This window comes from Falco naumanni, chromosome Z (genome assembly GCF_017639655.2).
Source record: "Falco naumanni isolate bFalNau1 chromosome Z, bFalNau1.pat, whole genome shotgun sequence".
Taxonomy (NCBI): Eukaryota; Metazoa; Chordata; class Aves; order Falconiformes; family Falconidae; genus Falco; species Falco naumanni.
In genome coordinates this window covers 55,036,132-55,061,532 of record NC_054080.1, presented here as the reverse complement: position 1 = coordinate 55,061,532, position 25,401 = coordinate 55,036,132, and the positions used below count along the sequence as shown (strand labels likewise).

Genomic DNA, 25,401 nt, shown 5'->3' with positions numbered 1-25,401 from the left:
TATTGTTAATAATTTGTTATTGTTAATGAGAATGAATATGTTTCAAAGGGAAAAAGTTTATAAATACTTTTTTTCCATGTGCTCTGTGTGCATACACTAACTAGTGAAAGTATTGAAAACATCAAAATGAATCTAATGTGTTCAAGCTGGTCTTTAATAAGAAAGTTGTTTGTACTAGCCAACAGGTAAGGTGTTGACTGTAGAGTTAATAAACAAAAATAAATCTGTATATTTGTTAGTTTGGAATGTCTACAGATCATACAGTGAAACAGAGTTGAGAGGAATATGGGCATGGACACATAGGAGTTAATTGTAGCAGGTAAAACTGTCCTGGATTTTGAAAGATATAAATGTGCTGCTGCTCTAAAATTGATTCAGCTGAACTTTAAGAATGCCAAACTTTATCTTTGGATGTAGCAAATTTGAGGTAGTGATACCTGCAGCTACATCCATTTCAGTATACAGGCTTTTTATTTCTTATGTTTTAAAAAATGGTATACTATCTGGTATGCAGCTGCCCCCGTACAAACTATTAAATGTTTTATGCCTCCAGCCTGCCTCTCAGTTATTGTATGATACTGTAAACTTAATCATAGAATCATAGAGTCATTTAGGTTGGAAAACACCTTTAAGATGATCGAGTCCAACCATTAACCTAGCACTGCCAAGTCCATCACTAAAACATGTCCCTAAGCACCACATCTACACATCTCTTAAATACCTCCAGGGTGACTCAGCTGCTTCCCAGGGCAGCTTGTTCCAGAGCTTGATAACCCATTCGGTGAAGAAATTTTCCCCAATATCTAGTCTAAATCTCCTCTGGTGCAACTTAATGTCAGGTTTAAATTCAGTGGAGTTTGAAGATAATTTTTTAAAGCTAATGACATTTTATTCCTTTACACCACTCCAAAAGTGCTTCTGAAATTCTGAATTTCTAGATATGTAATCTTGGCATATACAGTCTAAATACAGTTTTATTTAGTCAAAATTCTCTAGCATATACATAAAGCTTTCAATTTAGGACACTGAGTTTTGTGCTCTGTGCTTATTGCACATAGAAGCAGTATTATATATAGTATAAGAAATTAAAGTAGTTCTGTGGTGTCTGCAGTTGAATTTAAATGTCTGAAAAGGTCAAAATGGCAGCTGAAGCAATAATAACTAGTCTCTGTCTATAGAGAAATCTTAGATACCGTTGTCAAATGTGAACTTCAGTTTCTTTGGCAAATGGTCAGTGCTTAATGTTACTTGCTTATTTTTTATTTCTTACTACCAAAAGAATGAGATTTAAAATTTATTTTTATTCTCTTTTAAAATGAAAAATAACATGCTAGGAGGTGCTAATAGTAGGATTTTTTAATATATATTTTTAAAGGAAATGTGTAAGAAGAGAACTAGTAGAAATGTGGTGAAATGATTCTTCCTAACACTTATATTTGTTCATGCAGTACAAGTAGGGTAAACAAGTCAAACAGAGGAAGTATTATAACTGGTTATCTGTTCTTAAATTTTAATTACATGACACTTTGAAAGCACACGCAAGTCATGGAGCTCTTGCCAACTGGGCATTCTGTTTCTTGGTGATGGTGTTTCTCTAGAAAAATGTGAGGATAGCTATGATAAAGCTAATCACAACCTCAGAAAACTTTCTGGAAGTATTAATTAAAAAAGTTAAGAAGTCTATGTGCCCAAGGAATACTGATATTTTAATAAGTTGTATTTTCAGGTCTCGTAATATCATTTAAAAGAAAAACCCCCATCACACAACCTTGCATTCCCATTTGTCATTTTTCAGAGTACTGATGTTGTGTTTGACTTACCTTGTGTCTTTATGTGGTATGTACAAAAATTTTAATTGAAAAAATATTTTTGGATCCCCTAGTCCCCTGTATTATACTGCAGAAATTGTCTGTGTCAGCAAAATGCAGCAATATCTAGGTCAGTTCGTTGCTGTATTCTCCTTAGAGAATATTGTATAGTGATGACTGATTGCAGTCTTCCTATAGGAACAGTTTTATCTTTACAGAATGGTTTCTAATTGCTTACAGCTGGGTATCTGTCTGAAAAAAAGGAAAAAATCCTGAAGTACAGTCAATATTCGCTCTTCATTAATTTAAGAAAAAAAAAAATCAGGCAAAGATTTCCATTAAAGTTGTAGTAAATATTTAGGCTGCATGATGATACTGCTTCCTTGCATGAAATGAGGTGGTGTTAAAGAATCTGTGAAATTGCAAATGTTAAATCAGAGATCATTTAGACCCTCTGTACTGGAAACTTTGGTTGAACACAGACTATGGATACAAATTCCGAATATTATTTTCTGTCTTTAAAAATGCTAAATTTGTGATCTTGGTTTCAATATGTGTACCTTAACTACCTGTAGTAGTTGAATCCTGGGAGCAGGGATGTACCTTCCAGCTTGTTTTCTAGAGTTTGTACTAGACTTTCACTCAGGAGGTGGCATACGAAAAGTAGTACCAGGTGGCACCTCCAGCATGCTCTTTGCTGCAACTTGGCTGCTGCTTTGAGCTGTGTTCTCACTTTTGGACAGAGCTAAGCAGAAGTAAAAAACAGATTTAAAAAAAAAAAAAAAAAAAGAATAAAAAAGAAAACAGTAGAAATCGAGAAATAACAGATACACTAAAAGTCCCCCAGCTCCAGGAGAGAAATAGTGTAGTTTTTACTGTCTTTTTTCACTGGCAATAACACACAGGAAGAGAAATGGGAGCTACTGGTGAAAGGAACAAAGCAATAACGCTCTCCTGAAGATGCTTGGCAAATGGGTGTAGTGCAGAGGGATGTTGGTGAATTGCTCATGTATGGTAATGGTGGGACTTAAAGAATCCAAGGGTAGGTCGTGGTTAGCTCACAAGTACTTTAGTTGCTTGCTGTGTTCTGTGAGGATGATGCGCTCTTAAGCTTTAGATATTCTTAATCAACATCATCATCCTATAACTTTCATTTTTTTGAATGCTATTTATTTTTGAAAAAAAATTAAATGGTGCAAAATAAGGGCCAGTAGGATATTTCTTCAGGCTTGTGTGTATTTTGCCATTTTCCTAATGGAGCTACGTTTATTTGAGTAGGCTGGAAGTGTGAAGTTTTGTGAAGTGCGTTTTGAGTTTCTTTACTCCAGCGCATTTTGGTACTGTCGGCAAAGCAGGTGAGCTAGTGGTGATTAGCTTGTATGTTTGGTAGGTATCTACTTTGATTTGTGCTGAATAGATAACTTGTGTGCTGAACAAGGTGTGAGGTTCAGTTATTAGAACTGGTGAATAGAAATATTTACAAATAATTCTTTTGTGTCTAATAAAATTTTTCTGAAGCAGCTGGATAAAAGACACTTTAGTCTTAGAAATATCTGCTATTCGTAATGTTCATTAGCTGCAGGGTGGGACACCCTCTGCCCCCACCCCCAAATATATGGATCATCTATGTTTATTGAACTTACCTTTTTATCTGTTGTTATTTCTAATGAGTGCCAATGTTGCCCTCATGCAAGGGTTACAGTGCAAGAACTCTTGCTTATAGGTGCCAAAACTCAGTCATGATTTTTACCTAAGTTTTAGCTCCAGCATATGGGTTCAATGAACTTTATGCACCCTAATTTGATACTGAGAACCAGGTCCAGATTTAAATTTGCAATGAGATCCTGTGTTTTTTGTGTACAGGCAATTTTTTATTTTCTTTCATAGGATTCTGTTTTTTCCTTGCTCCAGTTTTGTAAATATTTGCGCAACTTAGATGTTGGTAAATCAGTTCCTAATTACAGGAATCCCCCTAGAAAGCACATTCTTTGACCTTGTGTAGAGCTTCTGGAGTGCATGGTCCCACCTAAGCGTGATAGGAGAAGGTAGTTCACAGAACAGAGAATTGGGTTAAGATGGAGGTTGTCCAGGAGATTGGTGATGTCCATAGGGTTCAGTCAGGGCTTTTGAATTTTTCTTTATGCAGTGGTGAGTATTTTAGTTTCTGTCCTTCCGTTTTCCTCTTGTCACTGTTTAAATCCCCACACTGCCCTGTCTGTTGCTCTTCCGAATTCTTATGTCAAGAGTCTCTCACAACTCTCCATCTCTGCTTGCCCAAATCAACACCCATACCTTCAAAACCTTTCAGAGAAGGCACTGGCATTTCCAAATACTGCTCCCCTTGCTCGCTGTGTGTTTTGTGGCACCACTTGGTCACTTTCAGTATAAATGCATGTAAACTTTGCTGCCTTCTATCAGGGATAGAGTCACACTAAGTGATTTTAATAGTCATTGTAATGATTCTCTTGTATTGCGGCTCCTTTTAAGATGTGATTTGTTTTCAGATGCTGGTGCAGGAGAGCTTTTTGTTGTTTGACTGATCTGTAGAATCTGAGGAGAAAAGCCTACCAACCTTTTCTGCTTGAAACTCAGGCTACTTAAGTATTATTGCTCTCTTTCATAAAATTAAGTCAGTAATTACTCATGTGTTCTTCAGTGGTAGCTGCTTAACAAAGTGTTTTCTGTGGATAGGTTAGATCAAAGTGCTGGCCTGTGGGTTGTATTTTTTCCCTTTGGTGGGATGAAGTGCAGTTGTTTTGATGTTAGGTTTGATGGATTTGTTTGCCACTGCATTCATTAGCTTCACATCAAAAAACTGACAGGCTGTTAAATGAAACTTTGGCTTAGATTTTCAGCTTGACTGTTTTGAGACCTTTGTGAAGATATTTGTTTTTGTGCTGCAGCAGCCGCAAGCAGTTATGACTGTTTTAAAGGGAGGAAAAGTTATTAAAATCCTGATTTGTTTGGGTAAAAGAGAGTCATTGTCTTGAGGATAGCCATGTCCAATTTATGCTATCCAAACAATATATTCACTGTGAAATACGTATTGAGACATAATATGTATGACTCTAAATGATTTTATCAGAGAAGAAAATAATCTTACCACACAAAAGCACTTTTCCACCTCTCATAATTTATTGAGGTAGTAATTTTTTCTATGAGGATTTTTCAGGTTGCTTTTGTACAACAAAATATTAGTCATGTGTTTAAAACCAAAGATAAAAATTCTACTAAATTGTATCATTATTATTGTTACTACTATTATTTTTAACCATGGGTGAATGATTTAAAGGCCTAGGCTTAAAAAGTACCGTGCTACTCCAACAGCAGTCTTTTAAAACTGAATGTCAAAAATAGCTATGTGCATAAGCTTATGAGTGATTCTCATTTATTTTACTAGTTTTAATGAGGTACTGCTGTCAAGGAAACTTTTTCTTTTAAAACATGGCATGTTGATACATTTGATACCAGTTTGCAATGATAACAGCATCATTCAAGATGTACAAATCAGTGGTTTTTACTTGCTGGAAATCATAACTAGCCACCTTATATTACTGACTTGGCTGCTAATAAAATCTTACAAGGATTCAGGAATCAGTTATGCTTTCCATTTATGGTCCTGATGTTAGTGAACCACTTCAGAACAAATCCTGTGCATTCAGCAGTTTGACATTTCACTTCATAATCGTAGCGCCACTCTCAGCTTTATAGGTGTCATGGAGTATTCTCCTTTATTTTTTTAATGTTTATTTCTTTTATATTGACCTGTTACTTGTCTTTCGTTTTTGCCCATCTTACTGTCATTGTCTGCTGCCTCTGTCTGGTTCTTACATCACAAACTCAGCATGTCTTGAGAACAGCAGACATTAAAATTTCCTGCTGTAAAATCTATTACTGTAATGGGGAGATTGTCAGTCTCTCAGTGGGCAGTAACTTTCGCACTTCTAGATGTCTAGTGCTGTGACATCTTGAATTTAGAATTTTAATGGTTTTAGGAGTAGAAAGGAATAGTAATAATCACAATATTTTTACTTATAAATGCAAAAGAGAGTTATGTTCTGTTGTTGTTTGTACCTTCCCATTTTGGTAGAGCAAATGGTTGTAAGTTTGTAATGTGAAACTTCATTGTGTTTTTGTGTTTTCACAGTCTGCGCTACACTATGTGCAAGTACTGTTGTTATCTGAGAGTAGCGTATTCTGTGAATCTGAAGCTCAGTGTTGATTCTCATGGATCTTTTCCTAGACAAACTTTTTTTTTTTTTGTGATGCTAAAGTATGTGCGACTAAAGTTATGCATGCATGTTTCTGGCACAAGGCTGTCATGCAATTATTAAATAAAAATAAAATCAACAGTACTCAGGTTTTTTTTGTTTTGTTTTTTTTTTAAATGTAGTTTTGACTAAGTAAGGACAATATTCCTTAAAATAAGGCTTTAAATGTTGGAGTACCTTCTGGCAACTTTGAGTGAGTAGAAATGATGAAACCTAATTTCCCTTTTGATTTTTGTTTTCTAAGTGATATTGTAGTTTTTTATATGATCAAAGTAATAAACGAACCAAGTTGGCATACTTGGTGGATGTTTAGAAGTTCTTGTTTTATAGCAGCTTTTACTAAATGAGCTAATTTTTTTCATAGAAAAAAAGTCATTAATTTACAATATATGTACCTTTTCAGGATATAATTTATATGAAATTTTGATTAAATCAGTACAGTTTGCCTTTCCTTATTTTTCATCAGAATGCAGATTATGATTATCCTTCATCTACTGAGGAAAAACTATTGCCAGTAGGTACCTTTCTATCCATATGTTAATGCCCTGGTCTGTAAAGAGAGCTTACTTTCATTCCAGTTTTTTCAAGAAAGAGGAACTTGAAGTACAAAATTATTTTCATAAATCTGAGGTTCACAAGATAGACTCTCTGGGCTTGAATCAGTCTGTTGAAACACAGGGGTCCAACACCATTTGAGACTGCTGAAGATATTTTGCCTTGCTCTGTCAAGCCGGAAGAATACCAGTCTCTGTGAAACCAGTGTTTGTATTTAGAGCTTGAGCAGATGTCACAGATAACAGAGAGTGGTTCAGGTGTCAGTGTATGCCCAGGCAATTGAAGCGAGCCATCTGTCATTGTATTCTCTTATTTATACCTTTTGCATAAGTCCTAAAAATTAACTGTGTTCTCCTACTCTAAGAGGCAGTCAATTCTCTAGCCTGACTAGAATAATTTTGTATTTTGATACTGGGAGGCGACCTAGCCTGATAGGCAAAAGGATGACTTAAGTGTTAGGGTTCAGTTTCCTAAAACAACCCCATCCCGATCCCCCCCAACCTTTCTCCTCATAAACCAAGCCCTCGCCCAACTTATGATGAAGATGCCACCATTTTGACTCACGAGCTGACTCAGAGAGGTCATGTCTTTGTGACATACCAGCTGTAGCAGTTAATTCTGGTGCCTAGGTATCGCTGATAAGTGATGTCCTCTGGGTGGGCTAGTGCTGTAAGAGTGAGATTTGCTTCTGTTCCATGGATTTTGTAGTAAATTGCTTCCACCAGTAGGAAGTATAGTCTCAGAATACTAGAAATCATTCTGCTGGTGTTCTTCCATGCAGTTTCTGTTGCTCTCTGACATTGTCTGGAGCTCAAACGCTCAAACCAACACACCTCCCCTGCCCCTTCCCCCCCCCCCCCCGCCTTTTTTTAAAAATTTTCCTTCTGTTTTTGTCTTTTTCCTCTCTTCTGTATATAGAGACAAAGCTTTGTATGAAGATGGTTTTCACTTGATTAACCTGTTTATCTTCTGGGACCTTCTACAGGGTTCACCTCTACTGGAGGTGAATCGCTCCTGCAGTTGCTGCCAGGCTCACTAGGTTTGGCTTAGGGCAAACATACTGTGGAGATAAGCACAAACTTGCAACTTTTTCTCTGTTTTTCTGAGAGTCTGTGGGTTATGATGTAAAAATAAAGAAGAAAAGTTGAATAGCAGTATTGCAGATTTGAAACACTCGTGGCTTGCTTACTTTATTTCAAAGAAGACACTGTAGCTATAAATACACAATTGAAAATCCCTGACTTAGTCTGAGCAGTAGAGGACATTTGTATGAATGAATAAGAATAAATTATATACCCACATCCAATGGTAACTCCACTAGGGTAAATAAACTGTAGGTGTTACTTGTAGTATAACTGAGCTTACGCAGCCTAGCAGAGATGTGAAATTTGAGCTGAACATGGGAAGATGCCTCAGCTGCAGGTTTAGTGTCACCACTGTGCTTGCTGCTTGAGTGTGTAGGACTTGTTATATGCTACTAGTTAAGAAATCTTGAGGTTTAAAATTCTTGAAAGGATCTTAAATGATATATATATAACTTGTACTGGTTTGATTTTAGATAAAACCCACAATAAAACATATTACTATCCTTTACAAAAAGGAGGTTATTGAAGTGTATTTTGAAATAATTTTCTGAAATGTTTTGAAGCAAAAGAAGTTGAATGAAGACCTTCGTGGCTAGTGTTGGTTGTATTCAGTTTTTAAGGTTTGTCTTTCTGCTTGAAGCATCAACTAACCACTTGGAAGCTGTCAGGAGAAAACGTAGAATCAATCAGCTTGAAGATGTCCTCTTTCTCCAAGGGCCACCTCTTCACTCAGTTACAGTATTAAAACCAAAGAAAAAGGTGTATTAATGCTTTAGATAAAGTGCACTTTATGGCTTATTATAAGGCCTTCCATGCATTCTTAGTATGAAATACGTTACTTCATTCTTTTGTGAATTTATAATCAATATAACCAAATAACTTCAGTTAACATTCTCTGTTTGTTCTCTGTATGTAATACGGTCTCATATATTCATCACCCTCATCAGATCAGTTACAAACTTTTACATCTTAACAACCAAAACACATGATCTTGCTTTTACCATGTGACATCCCATGTGGTTGGGATTCCGGGGAAGAATTTTTAACTGGAAGTTTCTGTTGCAAATATGTATCTATGTATCTATATATAAAAAGATGGATTGCTCTAGGGAGCTAGGACAGTGCCTGCTTTAGGGGGCAGTCCAGTTTGAAGTATCCAAAAAACGTCTGAATGAAAAATAAAACCTTATTCTGTCTCTCTTGGTGTCATTGTGCTTACGTCTGGGTCTTCCAACCCATTCCAACTAAATATTTTCAGTTACTTCTGCGTACTTTAACAGAGGAGAGTAAATGCTGTGTTTTGGTGGCCTTTTCAAACTATGTTGATAACACAGTGTATAAGAAAGACAGAGAAGTCTTGAGTATTTTCATGCCTCGTTCTGGGTGTGGTGGGGAGAAATATGTGATATACATAGAGGAGAAATGTAGTTTGGGTACTGCAATTTTGCTTTGTTTCTTTTCAATACCTTTTTTACTATTGCTGCTTCCAATGAATCAAGAGAGAGAGACTGTAAAAATTTAGTCAAAAAAGGGAAAGATACTATCAAGAACACCCCCCCCCCAAAAAAAAAAATAAATTCTCGTCTCTATGTTCTTCCTTTTTTGTGTAGATGATGACAGACACAAGATTTTAGAAAAAACCTAGATAGGATGGCATTTAGTATGTCTATTGAATGTCTTTGAAATTGACTGTGAGCTAATTCCATGGCAAATATGTTTGAAGTTAAAAGTAATTCTAATACTTTATTGTAGATCAGATGATTTGCTGGTTTCTGTGTACTGTAGATGTATGTATTAATGAAATATTTGAACTAATCAGTTTTAAAGGAATTTTAATGCTGGAATTAAAATTACGGTTTAATAAGAAATTATGTCCTAGGTGATGCTGTTAATGTTTTGCGAACGTTATTGGATAGTTGTCAGAGTGGGTAGTGGGACCTAAGGGAGTCTAGACATAACACATCATGGCGAAAGCTTTCACAGATAATTCTCATTAAAGAAAATCCGAATTTTATATATGATCCCCAAAAGTGGAAACTTTAGAAAAGAAAACAGGAAAAGCTTTTGTAGTTATATGTCTTCTTTGTGTAGGTGAGATATCTGATTAGATGTGGCTTCATGATGTGTTGAAGTTATGCTGATGGAATTCGATGTATTTAGAAGCTGTAAAGAGTGCTGCCTTAGCCTGTTTAATTAAGCGAGTCTCACATCTGTTCTCACTTCGTCTCTGAGGTGCGAGTATAGTTGCAATGGGGTGATAAGAAAAGGATAAAAAAATGATGTGCTAGAGCTTGCTGGGTGTAAGAGGAAGAGAGTTTTCAGTTGGTTAAAATAGACAAAAGAATTAAGGGGTGGCTCTCAGGGTTACCGTATTTTAGACGAATGTGATGCTGGGTAGAGGAAAGACAATGTTTTTTACTGCAGCGAGGCAAAGTCTAACTGTTACTAGAAAATCCTCAGGAAGACAGTGAAACAAACACAGATAGCTGACTTCAAGTCTGTACATCACAGAACTACCTATTGTATCTGTGATTATAAAGCAAGTTACTTGGAGGCGGTGGAATTATTAAAATGCTTTTGTCATGAAAGAAACTGTTAAAGAAATAGTAACAGCATTATGACAAATGTCAGACTTTGGAAAAATCTGGGGTGATTCTAAAAATAAATGATGGATTACACATTAAGCAGTTGTGACATCAGGATGACAATAAAGAGTAATGAACAGTAAAAAAATGTACGTTTTGAAGTGGGACACCCTGCATGGAATATAGCTGCAAAGAGAATAGTAAGAGGACTAAAACCATAATGTGCTAGAATTTGCAGGGAGTAAGAGAACATTTTCTTTTCAGTTCTTGTGACACAGGCATTTACAGTCTGAGTTAACTTTGGTGCAGCCCTGGTTAAACTGAAAGCGGCATGTTCAAGTAATTTACTGAAAAATGACACAGGACTTCATTTTTAGATTTTTATTCTATCTCAGTTAAATTGTGGTTTTGTCTAAATTGCAGGTTTTGTGAGAGGAAATATATCCTCCACTTAAGACAGAGGAGTTACTACTACTAATAAGACAATATTAAACTATTTGGTATGACTAAGTCTATAAAACAGCAACTATCTTCAACTCAGTTTTGGAAATTCCTCTGCTGAAAACAGAGCCCAGAGTGTTTGTGGAAAAGAGGCATGGGGATCTGTGAAATGGAGAGAGAAGAAACAGTGAAGGAAAAAACTGAACGTGAGAGCTTTAAGGGACTGAGTGAGATACAAACAGAATTTCTGTGCTTGCCATTCCAGTGCTTTTTTGCTGTTTGCTTACTCTTGGGTATAGGGGATAAATATTTTTGACCTGTGTGCAAATGGGTTAATATCAAAGAAGTATCTGCTGACATGATGAATTTAATCTCTTACAAGGAGTGGTCTTAAGTGTTGTTTAATACTCTGAACAAAAAGAATTAGGGCATTAAAAGTGGCACATTTTTTGGCACAAACCCAGAAGTATTTTGTTGGAAAAGATAAGGTAAAAGAACAAGATGTTTAAGTTTTAGACTGGATTTAGGTATTGTGGGAGAGGAGGATGGAGAATGTCTGAAGAGAGATGTATGAGAGGAGGATGGAGAATGTCTGACCATTAGTGATGGGAGATAAGAGAGAGGAGGAGGGAGAATGTCTGAACAGAGATGTATGAGAGGAGGGTGGAGAACTTCTGATCTGACAGGAGATGAGAGAACAACTGGGTATTGTGAAGGAAAGTAAGAAAGAGAAACATGGTTATCTAGTAGTCAAAAGTGGTTTGCATGCTCGTAGTGATATATAGCTATGTAACTGCATGAATGGTTTCTGCCCTGAGCCTAGTGGTACATACGGCTGGAATTTGTATACGGACTCAGAGATACAAATACGACGTTATCTGTACAAGGAAGTGTCTCTGGTTGCATCACAACTGGAGCTTGTGCCTTCATACGCCACAAGAATAATAACAAGATATTGGACATTTTTGCAGTGCAGAAGTACAATGATAATTTGGGGTGGCTGTGCCTTTAAAATCTGCCTGTGTTCATTTTTGTCCAGAGCTGGAGAGGAAAATTCTTGAGGTTTTTTTCTAAAGCTGGAGCAAGCACATTTAAAAGGAAGTTTTCATTGAGCTTGGTAAGAAAGGAGGAACTAATTTGTCAGTCAGGTGTCACTGTGTTGTTAGTAAAGGTCTGTATTCTGCATAGTGTGTTGTTAGTAAAGGTCTGTATTCTGCATAGTTAAATAAAATTGTTGGTGCCTTAATAATCGATCTTTGTATGCTTATATTGCTATTCATAACTATTTGGTCCCCACAGATCTGCACTCTAATCCTTGTTAAACTATTAATCTGTGTGCAGCTAGCCCTACTGATCAAAGTGTTTCCAAGTTTGACTTCAGGATCTCACCCTTTTGTGGTGCGGGCTGCAAAAATAAATCAGTGCTGTATCCTGAAGAAGTCAGTTCTTGGATGAAGTTGCATTATTCTGCACTTGTGCTTCCTGATGAGGTTGAAGTAGCTGCTCCACTCAATGAATTGCTTGGCAGTTCTTAATGTTTTTTAGAAAAAAGGTGCTTCTGACAATGCAACTTTAAAATGTGTATGGGCTCAGAGAATGTGTGCAGTTTGTGTGCATTTCTGACTGGAAACAGATCAAATCCTGTTTTACTTGTTTGGTAATCTCTGATTTATTGACTTTACAGAAGTTGTTCTGTGTTTACCTATATACCCTACCCCTGTTTGCGTTCAAGAGAGCTGGTGCACAAGAACTGTAATTGTCAAGTCCAGTCTATTTAATCTTTTTTTATGTCTGTTTAAGGGTTTTGTTGCTCTAGAGCTGTTCCTCTTTTTCCTTCACATGCTGCCTTCCCAAACTGGAAGTGCAATTTCTACAGTAATCTACAGTTTTAGGAAACTGGGGGAGAGTTCTGTTACTGTTACTCGTAGAAAATGTTCCTTGACATTGTAGAAGTTGTTCTCTTGCTTTGGGCGAAGCAGGTAACGAAAAGTTCTGGACAAGCCTGTTGGTTTTCCGACTGAATCATATACAGTCCTGCAGGTTTGATGTTTGCAGCTAGGGACTAGGCACTCAGCACAAGAGGTGTGCTTACAGGGCTTTTCTTCCCATAATGCTCTTTGCAACAGCTGTTAATAATCATGTGTGGTTTACTTATCACTACTTAAAGTTTATAAACTGCTTCAAAAGCATTCTAATTAAGTTCGTTCTTTTCAAAATAGTTTTCTTTCCAGAATCATTGGTTTATTCATAATTGTTATCAAGCAGTTCTCTATCATTTGTTTAAAAAATGAAGTGCCACGTGTAAAAATGTTTCATGCACATTTGTAGAATAGTAATCAACAACTCCTCATATATAACTGGATTGAATGGCAATAATGTTTTCAAAACAGGACAGTTTCATAGTTTTTCTGTTCGTAATCTCTAAATCCTGAACAACTTGTAAAAGAAAAAAAACAAAACCAAAAACCTCCCAAACAGTTTAGGGTATCTTGTAAAAGAATTTAGGGCATAGATGTCTTTTTAGGAAATTATTGCATATTTGGATTTTTTCCCCCCTCTCTGCTTACAAAGTGTTCAGAAAGAGTCAGCATTAATCAGTAAATCTGAACAAAGAGGTCATGTACAATCTGTAATTTAAGAGATATCTTTACTTACAATAATTGCAATGTTACCAGTAGAACAGGTGTATGGTTTACTTTGCCATATTTCTGCCCTTTCCCTCACATAAAATAAAAAGGTGGAAGTTCATTAATTATATTTATATTTATCAGTTTCTGATGGCCAAATCATTGAAAGGAAGAATCTTAGAAAAGTTGTCTAATCTTTACTGCTATGTACTATAGATCTTTGGCTTCTGAAATACAGCACTATATCAGGTGTTGCAGGAGAGAAACAGATGCGCAAACTTTTAGCAAATCATCTCAATATTTGTTTCTTAAGCTTAGAAACATGCAAGAAACACCCAAGGCACACATTTTACACATTATAGAGGTGTTTGGTCGTTTCTTTAAATTTTTTTTTTTTTTTAATTCTGGTACATGTTAGAATCTGGGGAGCCTTTTCTATTTGTTGTAGTGGAGAGTTATGTGTATTATTTTATCTTTGCTTACCATTTTAGAATGACATTCTGGACGTCTCTTCTTAAATCTTCACTTTTTCTTCCTTGTGATAGGGTATTCTGCCTGGAAAAGAGTAAAATCATCCATGGTCGTCTTGTGACTGTGGCTGAAACATCCCTGCAGTGCTTCAGAAGCCCTTTCCCCTTCTTCCTTTTGTGGTGTTGATAAACTTATTAGTTGCTTGACCTTGCAGACCTAGTCTGTCAGACTTCGTAAGAGAAGCTGCCTCACAATGTTATAAGCGTTGTGATTACTGAATCTAATACTCAAAATTATATGGTCTTTGCTTTAGCTGGGGTACAATTAGAATTTATTCAGAGGGTTTTTTTCAGATGAAGAAAACTTTCAAAAAATCTAATGCTCTTGAATTTCCCGTATTTGTGTGGGGTAGAATATGGTAATAAATACCAGAAAATCTGTTCCTGCAGCATTTATGACCCAGGTAAATTAAATGCTAACATCTTAATACAAGAATGATTTATTTTATTTTATTTTTTTAAGCTGCTTTGGCATAGATGTATTTTGACAAGCTTCTACAGCTAACTAAAGATTTGTATTTCTGATTTTGGAAGGTGCTGAGCACATTCAGGTCCTGTTGACAGCTAGCATAATTCAGCATCTCCAAAAAGCAAGCCATTTATTTAATTTCAGACAGAATTTTAGTGTTGTTAATGACTACAATGTGTCTCCTGCGTCCTTTTGGCTCTGCAACTTTTATGAGAAACGCTACGTACACTTTTGTTGGCAGATTCATGTTTTCTGTGAGACAGCTCTTCTGCCGTGTACTCACCGGCTTATCTTGCAAGAGGGGAGAGGTGATAACTTCAATAGAACCATTCAGCTCCTTTGTGTAACATGGGTCGCCATAATCAAATGGGCAGTGATCATTTAGTGCATTTGTACAGAGCCAGTCTGGAGAATGAAGTAGATTTTTCTTCCTCTGGCTTTGTTGCTAAACTCCAACATGTGACAGAATCAGTATTTTGTTTCATAAAAATTATGTGTCTAGCACATAATGGCTAATTTAGAATAATGTGAAATTTTATTGACTGCTGTGCTGCTTATAAAATTGTTACAAAACAGTTTGAATTGGAAAAGCTTTGAATCCAAAGAGAATAAATTTAATGTGAATGCCTTTAATTAAATTTTGCTTAATTTAAATAATGTAATTTGTATTGATTATGCTGCTGCAGTTCATTTGGATTTTTATTTTTAATTAAGATTCACTAATCTTGTTTTACCTTCCAGAGCTATTCATAAAATTACTGTGAAGAAAATGCATGTTAATTAAATTAACACTTACATACATTTATTAAACTAAAATCAGGCCATATTTTTTTTTCTTCGTGAAGGTATTGTTTCTTGTAAGAAGTATTGCTATGTATAACAATCCAACTTTATTCATACTTTTTTTTTTTTTCCCTGAGCAAATCCATGTTCATATTGTCCTATAATGGTATAGGTGCTTCCTTTGTGCTTCCTCAGAGGGTGCCAGCACTACCTTCGGAAGCTGCTGGGATGATTACTAAAGTGCAGCATAATCCTGTTATTTCCTTCGACATCCTGTAACTTTCTCTGTGGTTTCTCCCTATTAGCTGGTGTCTGTGCATCATTGGAACACAGTCTCAAACGTGGATGACTTCTTACTAACTTTCTGGTGAGAAAGTTGCCAGCTTATAATACTGCATATGTTAAAAACAATCTAGAATGAAAGACTTGCTGTATTAATTGAGACCATTAATACTGTGTTAAGGCTTATTGCTATATTACTGGATTTCCCCCCCCCCCCCCCCCCCCCCTTTTGTTTAGATCATTAGCAGTTTTGAAAGAGAGTTTAATATTTTTTTGAGCCAAGACAGGTGGTATACTTGCATTTATTTATGTGTGCAGTGATAAACATGCAGTTTATTTTTGCATCTGTTCATGTGAATAAGGAGACATGCAGAAGATTCCTAAAAATGTTGAAGGGCAGAGAAGCTGAACGGAAAGCTGGGCTGTAGAGCTAATCGCCTGGCAAATGCCTGTACCTGAACACAGGACTGGAAAGCTGAAGACACTGAACTGGTTGCGTTCACAGAGGTACTTGCAAGTATATGTGAAAGACAGAAACCTTTCAAGTGATAGCCTCAAACACCAGGTTTTGAACTAAATTCAGTCAGAAAGATTGAACTATTGTTCACTCACTAAGTAAAACTCTCTTTTTCTTGGAAAGAATTACTTAATATACTGGTAACATAGCGGTACTATGTTAGTTCTGTCATATGTTTTATCGTAAGTGGAGAGCTTATCACTCCCTACAGATACCTGAAAGGAGGTTGTAGCAAGGTGAATGTTGGTCTATTGTCCCAAGTAACAAGTGATAAGAGAAGAGGAAATAGCCTCAGGTTGCACCAGGGGAGGTTTAGACTGGGTATTAGGAAAAATTTCTTCACCAAAAGGGTTGTCAAGCATTGGAACAGGCTGCCCAGGGAGGTGGTTGGGTCACCATCCCTGGGGGTATTGAAAAGACATGTACAGCTGGTGCTTGGTGGACTTGGCAGTCCTGGGTTAATGGCTGGACTTTAATGATCTTAAAGGTCTTTTCCAACCTAAATGGTTCTATGATTCTCTACCAGAGCAGCACCTTAAACACTCTGAGCTAATCACACCTTAGTGTTGTAGCTAGAACCAAAATTATATGGGATGTTGACAGACTAGACAGGAGTCTGTAGCAGTTTGTGTCCTGAGGTGGATGTACTTATAGGCTTTCATATTTCTGGTCATTGTATCTCCTCTGTATTTGTTTGCAATTGGATGACTGATAGGTTTTACTGTTCTTCATGATAAAATCATAGCAGCAATTAACTCTTGAATTGTTCCATCAGTTCTTTCTGCAGTTACGATGATTCCTGCCTGTATGCATAGCGTGGAAAGATAGTTGACAGCAAAAGCATCTTCCTTTCCAAATGGTTTATTAAGTGCCTTTGTATGTTGGGCACACATTTGTGTGTTTGCCTAGCCTGTGGTTATGTACTTACGCTCGCCTTTCAGGCTTCTGTATGATTAAGCATTTTCAAAGTAATTAACAACAGTATTGTCTAAAAGCATTATGAAGCAGTGTTCTTACTTGCCAGGTTTATTAATCTCTTGCTTCCCTGAGATAATGCACAGTGGGTCTCCCTGTCATTAGTGTGAACTAACGCTATATTTGTTTTTCTCTTTCTTGAGTGTCCTCCTAACCAAGATAGTGCATCAAGAAATTAAGTACAAACAGCTGTTATTTTTTAATAATATATTATATTATTTTTTATATAATATAATAATAATAATATAATAACAAAGTTATTATGTAAATGCATTATAGACAATTTGCAAGTCTTAATAAGGCCATTTTTATTGAACAGTAATGAATTTGGACCTTTTGCATGAATGATCTGCAAATGTTCATGTTAAAACAATTCATAATGCAAATTCCTGGATGCTTGAAAATATATGAACATATGGTAGAAAAACTAAAGGAGTAATCAGATGGTCAGATTTGACTGCATTGATATTGTCTGTCTTCAGAAATAAGGTACAAGAAGTTTATTGATACTACAGGACTTTTGAAAACAAGTTAGAATTGACGTAGTTTTGTCAAAACTAGTCATAAGTGAGAATACTGACAGTTAGCCAAATAAGATTTTTTTTTTAAAATGCTTTTTAATTTTTGCAGTGTTTTTAAATATTATCCTTGAGAAGATTAGTTGGTGACTTCTTGCATGGTGTGCACAGGTCTGGCCAATGGACTCTGCTTCCCCAAAAAGGGAAGGCTCTGATTTAGGCAAAGGGGATTTATGTCAAATTTGCTATCTTAGTCCTTTGATAATTGTAGTGACCAGAGAGATAAATGCAAATCTTTCCATGTCATTTCCATCTTTGTTTGGTCATGTCTATAAAAATTACTAGTGATAAACTCTGTTCTGTGCAGAGTCTGAAAGACTCTGATAAACAGCTTTTCAGAAGAAAGAATATAAAGTCAGATGGCACACAGAGGTGGTGTTTCTTGAGGGCTTTCCTAGTGTGTAAAGCTTACAGAATTTATTGAAATTTTAAATTCAGTGAAATGAAGGAAAAAAATGGGTTTTTAGAGAAGACTTCTGGCCTTTTTTCCCCCTTTCTTTTTTCCTTGTGTTTTTTTTTCTTCTGTCCCCCCCTGAAGTAAGTTGTCTTTTTGTTACAGTAGAACTGCTCAGGGTTTCGTTGCTGGCTCTTAGAAACTACTGATACATTATGGTTTACTGTAGGCAAAAACTGAATATAATCTGTTTGCCAGACATGAATACTACATTTATAGTTCCAACAGGTGTGAATAAAAATTGTTCTAGTGTTATTTTATTTACTCTTAGAAGGAATATGCCTTTATAAAGTGCAGTTTTATGGATAGTTTGGCAGTTCAGTTTTTCCTGAACCAAGAAGCCACTTGCTACTTTAGAATTTTTTATGGACCCTGTGTAGTTTGGTGAATACCAGAGGGTGGTGCAGGAGCTGATGAATTCTGGTTTAGGTTGGGGTAGAGTTAATTTTCTTATTACTAGCTGGTACAGCACTGTGTTTTGGAACACACTGGTGTTTTAGTTGTTCTAAGCAGTACTTACTCTCAGTCAAGGACTTTTCAGTTTCCTCTGCTCTGCAGTGAGCAGGTGCACAAGGAGTTGGGAGGGAGCATGGCCAGGACAGCTGACCTGAACTAGCTAAAGGGATATTCCGTACCATAGGATGTCACGCTCAGTGTATAAATTAGGGGGGATTGGCTGGGGCTGTCAATTGCTGCTCAGGGACTGGCTGGGCATTGGTCAGCAATTGTATTGTGCATCACTTGGATTTTTTTCTCTTTGCGTTTTACTCCTCTGTCTTTGTTTCTCCTCTTCATTACAATTGTTGTTGCTGTTATTATTAAATTTGATTTTATTTCAACTACTAAATTGTTCTTGTCTCAACCCATGAGTTTTACCCTTTTCCTGATTCTCCTAACCATCCTTCTGGGGTAGGGCAGGGGAGTGAGCAAGCAGCTGTGTGGTGGTACTTTGCCAGCTGAGGTTAAACCATGGCAGTCAGTCAGCATGATGATGAACAAGCTCCAGCCTACTGGAACTGTGTTGTGCCTATGGAAATAGACTGAATTTTGAGTGATTCCTCTATTACTGTAGAACCATTACAGGATTTAGTAGATCTCTTTATTTAAAATTATATTTGCCTTTCAGTATAAAAGTTTGTTGGTTGTGGTGGGGGTTTTTTTGTTTGTTTTTTGTTTTTGTTTTAGGGGGTGATCACTTTGGGATTGCTTATACAATAAAGGCACATAGTCTGATGGATACTTTTACCAATACTTGGCATCCTGGTTGAATTTTTGGTTGTAGTTAGTCTGTCACCCTGTCACTCTTACAAATGACTGACTTTTAATTGACTGATTTTTGTGGGGCAAACTTTTTCATAATCTAAACTGTTGCTCAAAATCTGACCTGTTGCTCCATGTGAAAAAATACTCTTCATCTGTTATTTGCTCTTCATTATTTGCATTTAGCATCTTTGACTTTTTTTCCTTTCCTCATAGCCCAGAAAAGAAACTGTTTTACTTTATATTTGTCCTTTACTGTAATTGTGAAATTGACTTTCAGTATTGTTTAATCAATTAAATAACTACTCGGCAGCACTACTTCACTGCAATATAAAAAATGTACACACAACTTTTTAATGAGTGATAATACTAAGCAGCAATCTGAGACTCTCTTTAAGGCAAGTATTAAACATAATCTGCATTCTTTTTCTAATTCTGAGAATACTTTCTCTCCTGTGTAGGTGAGCATTGGTAAACCTCCTGTCTTCCATCCTTCAGGTCCTAAGTTTTTGTGCAGAGTTTATTTTCTGAATGTTCAATCTCCTCAAGTATTTTTCTGACAGGCTTTGGTTTTTAGCACTCTGAATGGGTCCAGATACCAGAAAAGAAATTACTTTCTGGCCATTCTTCATTCTTAATTTTGTTTACTGGGAAGACAGGTGCAGAAAAATTCTAGTTCCAAGTTCAGGAAATACCCAGTTTAAAATTTCATAACATTGTGTGTTTCATTCAGGTTACCATACAAGAAGCAATTTTCAAAGGGGGCAGTCTGCAATAATGAAATGAGATGGTAATTCTTTTAAGACAAGGATGAAATTAGCACAACCTGACCCACAGCCTTAATGCAAGTTCAAAGATAGAAGTTCAGTGAGCCATTGGCTTCATTTGATCTTTGAGGATTATTAGTTTATCATGCAATTTTTGGCCATCTTGTGTACTTCCTCAGAAGGGCTTTAAAGTAAAGATTGTTTCTGTTACTATTTGCTTTGCATCTCCTTTGGGCTAGGACTCCTTCTGTAATCATGTCAATTCTGTGATCAGCATTTCAGCTTAAGAGAATAACCTGTGTTTTTAAGGCTTCTTTTCCTAAATTGGCAGTGATGGTCTTCAGTTGTTTTTTCCCAAGTCCATCCTGACCTTTTAGGTCCTTACACTGAGCATTTCTGATTCAGAACATCAGGCCTGCTTTTCATGAGATCCATAAAACTCTCAATTATTCACATCTGTCACTTCAGAATGACCAGAAGCTACGCTTATAAACATTTGTTTTTCTACCTTGGGGACGATTGTTTTGTTTTCATGTGAATATCTCAAGACCTTCTAAAGTCCCATTTAAGGATGTACATAGACTGGGATTTATGTGTGGTGGTTGACACTGGTTTTGCTTTGGAAACTAGAAAATGCTATATAATTTTAGGAAATCTCTCCAGTTTCTTGGATTTAGGCAATATGTAGTGCTGCTTTAGTGCAGCTTGACATGGTTTACATCATATCATCAGTGTCTTCCCCCAGAAGAATGTTAGGGGAACACTGACTTGGTGAGGCTGGAGGACCCTGCATGATGAGGAAGATAGAAAACTTCCGTATTTTAGGAAGTTCCATCTTCGCATCCTTTATGAACCTGAAACCCTTTATAGGAGAGGATGGCAGCGGGTCTGTTGTCAGATGGCCACAAGCAGCCTCTACATGGTCAAATGTTTTTTTTCTGGTGAAATACGTGAATGAAGATGGCTGCAGTCTTTTGCTTTGACCTCGATCTTACTACGTATATATGGAAAACATTCTTAGTACACTTGTCCTGATGATGATGATGATACCTATGTTGAAGTCCTAGTTTGGCTTGGTTATTGAGCTGTTTATCTTTCCCAAGACAGAAATGATGAGGAACTGAATAAGCAGTAAAACTATAGGTAAGCTGGAAACTCCACTGGCAAAAGTACATGTTTCTGGGGTATATTTCAATTGTTGCGATAAAGTGAAAAAGATTTATTTCATAGAAACTTGGTAAGAAGCACTTTTATGTGTCTGAGTTTTTTTTTGTTGTTGTTCTTGTTTTGTTTTTTTTTTTCCTCTTGTTTTATTTTTTCCTTTAGTTTGATAATATCTGCTTGTAATTTCTGGTCTTGTCACTGTAGTTGAGTGTCAACATAGTTCATAGTTGAACAGTGAATGAGAGTATGGGTGAGCTGGAGATTGCTGCTGTGCGTACATATTGGGGTAGCTGCTTATCGCGCTGATAACTAAGTGCTTTGTACTTCTGATGATGCTCAAGATCCTCAACAGGATTTTACTTCTTTTTTTTTTTTTTTCCTGCCCCCACAGAAAAGTCCATTGATACGTGTCCTGAAAAATTTAGAATCTAAGCAATGAGTTTGGGAGGTAAATGAAGATTACAGAGAAATGGATAAGGAGGAATGTAGGTTATGGGAAACAGTGATGCCATTATTCTGGTGAGGCAAATACTGTTCTTGGTGGTTCTAAAAATAGTTTGTTTTTAATACAAAGTGTGATAATAGTGTAAGACATTCTTCAGAATTGTGGTTTTAGAAGCCATTTGCAAGCTGAAATTCCAAAGGCTTAGTTGTCATTTAGGACAACAGTCAATGAGTAAGCCTGATGGAGGGAAGTACAGGATCATCTTTGTTAGTTGTGTTGGCCATAATGGACAGAAGTTCTTGGTCGAGGTAAAAAAACCCTAGGTTGGATTTATAATGAATCATATATATTGTAGAAACTGAGATCATACCCTAAAAAGACTGAAGTGTGCTGTGAAGCTTTAGCTATGGAGTTTAGGATCTTAATAGGCCTTTATTTGTATTTAGGATATATTGAGGAACTTTTTTTTTTTTAAAAAAAAAACACAAACCCACAGTGTAGCATGATGACCTAATCCATGAAGTCTCAGTACAAAGGAATGTTTTTCGGATTAGCCAATGTTTGGAATTGGGGTTGTTATTGGGTGGGAAATAAAGCCCTGGAATGAGATAAATGTGGGCTGCCTTTCCCATGAGAGCTCAAACCTGATGATATTCTGAGGTCCGTTCTAACCTGTGTGATTCTGTGATTCAGTGCAGTGTGAGTAAGAATGCTGTATGGAAAAGCGTGATTTTAGGACCAGACTTGAAATTATTGTACTTTAGGATAGATGTTAACTTTTGGGTTTTTTTATTTGTTTTGAACAAAGAAATAATGGTCAGCAGTATAGCAATGAAATAAAGAGGTGTTCCACTTTGTGTGGCAGTACCCTTCTTCTCTTACACTAGTTGCTGGTTTACTCCTATTCCTGTTTACAGCTTTGACATGTTTCTTTTTTGGCAGCTGAATATTTCTGTTTAATGAATTTACCAATATATGTTGATTAACCATCTGCTAATTATAAAAGTCAGAGAAATACTAGTATTTTGTCAAGGGTCCTATTTCTTTCCCTTTCAAACAGTTCTTGTTATTACCTTGCAGTATGTATGCGTATTGTAAATAAAGTATATGTTGTTGTATTAAGACACTGTGTACTATCTGTGTGTGGGCAAGACAAAATTATGGAAAATCATAATTCAAAAAGTGTTCTCTTTTCTGTTTTCTTAAACTTGTAGAGTTTTAGTAAAAGTGGCTTTTAAAACAGGACTGAAAAAAACTTGATGTTAAGATGAGCATAACTCCCATTTAGTTAGTACTATAGTACTTTAGTTAGTACATCATTGGTACTATTTCCTTTTATTTGCGCATTTTATCTCAAGCCTGAACTCCTTTGTGGGTTAAAAAACTCAAAAAGGCATTATGAAAACATCCTATTGAAAAAATGCAAGATCATTATTTATGTGCTGGGACAACATACTGCATTGTGTCCAAGGTGATATTATTATACTATGTGTGCTGCTAATCATATTTTTAAGAAGAATGTAAAGAAATCAGAGGCCTGTATAGATTAAATCTTAAATATGTGATATGAGATTAAATTACCTAGCGTGATCTAATTAACACATCATAAAACTGCAGTTAAGGTAAAGCATTTGTGCTTTAGCATATGCAGGACCAAGCAGTTAAAGGCTGGAAGGGAATTTAGGCTATAATTTGATCTACCCGAGCCTTTCAAAGTAGGATCAGCTGTATCTGCGTTGCTGCGGTTTATTTGAATTGGTTGTATCGAAGATACTAGGCTACACAAGGCTAAAGCTAAAATGAGCAACAGTTCTTGTAACTCTTCCGATACAAGGTGCAGAATTAGGTCCCTCACACAGTTCTGTCTGGCTTCAGCAGGTGTTAATAACACATTAGCATCACTAGCAGTAAGTTGTAGTGTTTGGAAAAAAAATATCAAAAAGGCAGCAGTAATTTCTTCCACCTAATGATGAAAATATTTATAAATGTAAATCCAGTGTTTAACCAAGATGAGATCTGGAGGCCATATAAGAGCACACAGTTTGATTTGTAATCTGAGTAAGTATATTTCAATCATCAAACAGTCTGTATAGGTTGGCTACAAGGTTCTTTCCTAATGTTTCCTCCCATATAATTCCTTTTAAAAATTGCCTTTGAAAATCAATGTGGAGTAGACTATTTTACTTACTGTTAAACAAGATACAATTTCTTATTCTTGTCAAGGAAAAGATGGTGTTCATAATATGCAGCTTGGTTGAAGAAACATTTTCATATGGTAAGTAATTCAAAGGGAGATCATCCAGGTAAATTTATCTTAGAATAAAATGAAATTAGCAAAGTTCATTTTCAACTCTTGGAGCAGAAAAAACCTAGAAGTGCATGTTTTATCTTCTTTAGATCTCTTTTATATTGCTGTGATTGCTGACAGTCCTTTGAAAAACAGAAATTACATTTGGGATCTGTTGGAATTATTTCGTAGCAAAACTAATATTTGAATTTCAGTGCTATATGTTATTCAAAGTGTTTATTGGAGCACCAGCTCTGATTTTATGTCCAATTTTAGCTGTTCATCAGCAGAGGGCAATGTAACTTCATACATTTCCTTGAAAGGATTTAATTTGTTGATCTTTTTCTAGTTTTAACTAAAGGAGCACCTACTTGTAAATACTGAGAAAATACGTGAACTCATGATGAAAGAGAGATGAGCTGTGGTATTAATATTCCTTATGCACTTTCAGATGGTTGTATAAACTTCTTAGTTGTTGTACCCTATGGGAGGTGTTCTCTAAGTTCACAAGCAGAGAGGTAATGTCCCGACTTTGTGGCAAAACATGCTATTACTTTTTTTTACTGGATTAGCTGATGCACCCTTTCAGTGTTTTGGTTGGGTTTTTTACCACTTTTTTTTTGGGGGGGGGGGGGGGGGACGGGACAGACTCATGCAAAATTTGTGAGTCTTTCTGTCATTTCTTTTTACATCGGTTTTGGTTTTAATGTGGGATTAAATCAGTTGTGAAGAGCTCATAGAACTTTACAGACATGAGTATGTGTATTGTAAGTTAAGTGTACTGAGAAGCTGTGCTGTGATAATTAAGAAAAAGTAGATTTGGGTCTCTATTACAACTCATTCATTCTGTATGTTGTGACAAGGAGAGTTTTCTTTTACAGCTGCAGTGTTAACATGAGCCTTTTCAATCCTTTGGAAGCATGTGTACCATAACCTTTTACTGTACACCATGTTAATGTTAATCTGTTATGATAGGTCTTTGATTTTTGTGTTGACATTTAAATTTTCATTTAGTTTTTCTTTCAGAATGTATCAGGAATCCTAAAATGGATATTCATGTGTGGCAATTTTTTTTTTTTTTTTTTAATTTCCTGTTTCTGATGCTCTTGAGGCATATTCAGAAAGACTTCAGACATATGGCTTCTTGTTTTTCAGCTCCTTTGGGCATCACACATTCAAAGAGTCTACTTTACTGTCAGAGCGTAAATACAATTCCCACTAACAGCCTGGGACAGGCAGCATTTACCAGTGTTAAAACATGAGGCTAGGATTAAATGATTTTGAGTTCTAGCTCTAGCTCTGCCCTTGGCTTGCTGAATGACCTTAGGCAGTTGCATCCATCTTTACTTTTGTTTCAAATGCATTGGATAATGCTGGTCTTCCTTTATTACCAATTTTTTTTTTTTAAGATTAGTTTGCCACTGTTTAAACTGTAATATTTAAAATGCAGATAACAGTAGAATTCCTTTAAGTGCTGCATGCAGATAAAAATGGCGGAACAGATAATGAAAAATTATG

The 25,401-nt window shown here is 36.2% G+C and overlaps 1 protein-coding gene across 2 annotated transcripts in view; it reads left to right on the top strand.

Annotated features, from left to right (window-relative positions):
- The window catches only part of KDM4C (lysine demethylase 4C), a 299,915-nt gene that overhangs the window by 85,005 nt on the left and 189,509 nt on the right, over positions 1-25,401 (top strand). The window lies entirely within an intron of this gene.